At 46.2% G+C, this 4,279-nt stretch overlaps 1 long non-coding RNA gene across 1 annotated transcript; it reads right to left on the minus strand.

Moving 5' to 3' along the window:
- Positions 1–314: 314 nt before the first annotated feature.
- LOC140844301 (uncharacterized) lies at positions 315–3,905 on the minus strand. The gene is made up of 3 exons (XR_012122457.1): positions 3,534–3,905; positions 1,670–1,806; positions 315–710 (listed from the first exon to the last, which is right to left on the minus strand). It is a non-coding gene; the product is annotated as an uncharacterized lncRNA (long non-coding RNA).
- Between the last annotated feature and the right edge of the window lie 374 nt (positions 3,906–4,279).

Below are 4,279 nucleotides of genomic sequence, written 5' to 3' on the forward strand. Positions count from 1 at the left end.
CACAATTCATAAACCTACTCACTTGGGTAATTTATCCAGGAGTGAAGGGCTTTCCCTGAAGGATTCTACCTGACTCATTTGAAAAGCCAAATATTTCGATTTTTTTTAAAGGACCCACCAGATCTAGGTTGAGTTAGATTTTGGCTCCAGGTTTGCCACCTCTTTAACTCTGAGTAACCCTGCAAAGTCCAGCTGGTTCATTTCAAGAATCATCAGGGCCCAGGCGAGTGCTAACGCAGTAGCTGAGAAACAACAGAAAGATCCAGAAACAGGATAAACCAAGAGGAAAGAGGACCCAGGGAGAAGGAAGGAGGGCGTTGAAGAAAGAGGAGAGAAAAGAGGTCAGGGGACTGTCACCTCAGAGATCACACCACTTCACTGGAGATTGAAGTAAATATGCAAATGTGTTTTGAAAGGTTGAAGGGTCAGCAATTGTAGAGTGTTACTTTCTAAGGTAGAAAAACCAAGACATCATACCCTTTGGAGACTGATACTCCTTCCTAGTCTTTCCTTCCCTTCATTTTTAGCCACAAATAAAATACCGTAACTCTTCTGTGAGTCACCAATATCCATCTTCCTTGCTTTGAGCAGGCTCATTTTTTATTAGCAAGTGAGAATATTTTCCAAGTCACACTGGCGTCCATGTTAATCCAGTTGGAGTGCCAGGTTGGAATGCTCCACTTCCTCCCGAGATCCTGGCGTAACTCACACTGTAGAAGGCAAGACAGTTGGAATAGCTGCCCCCTGGCTCTCAGATCTCTTCCCTTGCTCCTATCTTGATCTAAGACCCCTACGAATAACAATTCAATTGTGTTCCTGAGCCTTCCAACCAGTGATTTTCAAAGCCAGGCCCCAGACTGACCCAAGGAAGCAAGTCTTTCCTCTAGTCCTTTGGGACAAGACGAACCATTTACAAATCCATACACTGTTGCTTTTATGTACATCTAAGACCTACTTACTAATCGCTTGCTTAGGGAATTATTAAGGGTGAATTTAATTTGGAATTCATAAACCCAAATCAGTGAGCTACAAAGTTTATTGAGGATTCTAATTTAATATTCCACCAAGGAGGCTTCCAGGGAAATTTTGCAGGAGCCTTGCCCACACCTGACACTCTCTGGACTGGTGTTTTGTTACTAGTTTTCCATCAGTGTTGCCACAGTGGGTCAAGGTCTTCATCTGCCGCTGTTCTTGCTTTGAATTATAATTTACTGTTAACTTAGCTTCATCATTGTCAAGTTGGTGGTGATTTGTCTGGTTAACCTTAAAGTGATTACCATTGCATAGTTGCTTCAACAGCATTTTGGGCCTTTAATTTTCCAGGAATTATCCCTGAAGACTACGCATTGCAGTTTGAATGAGAATCATTTAGGCCCTAATTGCTAGAGCGCATTTAATTTCCCCAAATATGCCTTGCAATGGCTCCTCAATAGTATCCTTGAATTATTTTTCCACTGATATGTGAGAAAGGAAGGGGTTGATTGGTTTGTGGGCTATTGGCTTGGCTTAAAGTGGGCTCAAGCAGGAAAAAGAAAAGGCTGAAAGCCACTGTTTTAGACTCTAGAAATAAACAACAAAATGTGCTGCACATTTTGCAATTGGCTTATAAAATGCATGTGCCAACTCATTTCCCTTGGGAGATGCATGGGAAACAAATAGCCACACTTACCTTCTTCCAGCCCCTTGCCAGCTGCAGGCCCACTGGGGTTGTAGCAGGAAGCAATGGAGTCTGACCCACCAGGCAGTGGAGCACCCATCAGGAGTGGGAGAGGGATGGGGCTCTTCAGAGCAAAGGTTTCAGGGCAACTGTAAATTTGAGGGGCAGAGTCACAAATACAGCTTTGCAAATAATGGCCACAGTTTGAAGCTCTAAGTTGTGATAACTTCTGGTTGTATGTCAGTAGATGGCCAAGGCCCATGAAAGCTCAGAATGACTTTGGGAGAGCAGTCATTTTGGGGGTCTCTTTGGGCATCCACATATTTGGGAATCCCCCAAAGCTGGGTGGGGGCCAACTTGAAACACAGCTGTGGTCTCAAATTCTCCCTCCCCTGTGGATCCCACTGAAGTTTATTTTTATCTCTGTTATAGCATTGTGTTCTGTTTTGCTTCATAGTGGTTTATAAAGGTCTAATTTCCTCACAGACTTTGTTTCTTTGGAGCAGGACCAGTTTTTACTCATTAGGAGGCAGCTTGGCTGAGTGCCCAAAGCAGAACTGGGGGATCAGAGACACCTGGAGTGAATCTGGGCCTACCAGTCATTGACCAAGTAAATGACCTGTGGACAAGTTGGTTCTCTGAGCCTTGACTGCTTCTTAAGTTCACTGTGACAATGGAAGGAGTGTTTTAGGATTGTCTCTCTTCTAAGTATTGAAAACCCAACTCAAGCTTCAACACACACACACACACATAAATGTATTGGTACAGAGGTATTGCTAGTTTATTTTATGACTTAATCCAGAGACTAAAATAGTTTCAGATCACTGTCTCTCTCGTGGATGGATGGATGGATGGATAGATACACATAATCCTTCTCTCTTCAAACACACACATATACACACCAGTCAAATCTGCCTATTTGTGTGAATGCCCTCATTCTGTACCACAAACACACTTCCTCCACACAAGTAGTGGCAATGGTTGTAAATAGCTTTCTTTAATTTCTGCCTAGCAACCCAGAGGGAAAGAGGACTGACTTCTCTTTCCCCAGATCTGTATATACAAGTACAAGAAAGTCTCTGGCCAGACCTTGGCATGCCCACCCCTGGATGGGGAGAAGAGCTTGGTGACTGGCAGTCCCACCAGAATCTTCTGATGGAGTGGGGAAAGGAAATGCCCCAGAGGAAAGGGTATTTGTAAATGTTGTTACTGCAAATAAGGATTTGGGTGGGGGAGCTGAATTTGGGCAGACGAAATAGCAACTGTCCACTTGAGTTGGTGGGCCGCCTGCTACCAAAATAGACATTAAAGGGAGCCATCCATTTCTGCCGCCTTTTGGCAGCTCCCAGTCCCTGTTCTTGGTGCCGCCTACCTCCTCCCTTAAATATCCTTGTCCTAGCCACACCCAAAGTCCCTTCTGAGACTGTTAGGGAACTGCAGCCAAAGGGGCCGGAAGGACCCTCTCCCACTTGACTCTCTCCAGGAGCAGCAGAGAAAAATATGCTTTAGTGGGGAACAGAAGGAAGGTTCACAGGGCAGTCAGAAAGCTGGAGTAGAAAGGAAAGGAGAGTGAGCACAGAGAGGCAGTGCCTGAGGAATTAGGAGCTGGACACAGCAATCCCGTTGGAATTAGTGGCAGGGTTCAGAGAGGTGTCAAGGGACGGGCAGGCAGGTTCTGTTCTCTCTCCCCTCCTCCCGCTCCCCCTGCCTTTTCTCTCCTCGGCTGTTTCCCCAGTATCTGAGAACTCCAGGCAGGGTTCCTTCCCTTGCCAGAGGCACCGTACAGGGAGTGTTGGAGTCCAGAGCAGAAGTGCTGAAGCAGGAAGCCAAGTGACTTGACCTAGGCCCAGATGGGGCCTGGGGGTGGCGGGCATACCAGATTTCAGTCCTGTTCCATGAGACTTGTCTTTGAGTCCAGCAGAGGAGACCTGGTGGAGGAGGGGCTGTCAACAGCCCAGGGCTCTTGAGCAGGTGGCAAGTGTTGCCCCGGTGATGGATTCGGTGCCAGGAGGAACCGTGTCCCTGCATTGGGAGAAGGCAAAATGGGTTCTCGGGCTTGTGCTGAGTCCTTGCTTGTTTTCTCTTTCTCCCATTGGGAGCGTGTTCCAGTAAGATGGGAGGTGTGGAGTGGAAGTAATGTATGGTGTCCTAAGTTCTTGGCCGTAGCTGGGCTAACTGGTGCAGGAGGCGGGGTACAGGAAAACAGCAGTGACAGAGTTCAAGGACCCCCTTTTGTGCAGTTGTGATGTACAGGAAAGCTGGGATATGGAATCAGGAGAACTGAATACAAAGCCCAGCTCACCTACTCACTCACTGTGTGATCTCGAATAAGTTACTTGACACCTCTGTGTCTCAGTTTCCTCATCAGTGAAAACTGAAGATGATACATGAAGACAATGATACAGGGGTGTTGTCAGAATGGACGAGCAAATACTGTGAATACATCATTTCACGTCTCTGGGTGTACTACCTCCCCAGGAAACTGGACTGTTAAGAAAGAGCTCAGACTCTGGGATTTGACAGAGCTGGGTTTGAATGCCCATTTTGCCTTATGATAGAGATATTTATGTATGAAATGATGAGAAGTCTGGGATTTGCTTCAAAATTATGCAAGAAGCGGAG

This window comes from Manis javanica, chromosome 11 (genome assembly GCF_040802235.1).
Source record: "Manis javanica isolate MJ-LG chromosome 11, MJ_LKY, whole genome shotgun sequence".
Classification (NCBI taxonomy): domain Eukaryota; kingdom Metazoa; phylum Chordata; class Mammalia; order Pholidota; family Manidae; genus Manis; species Manis javanica.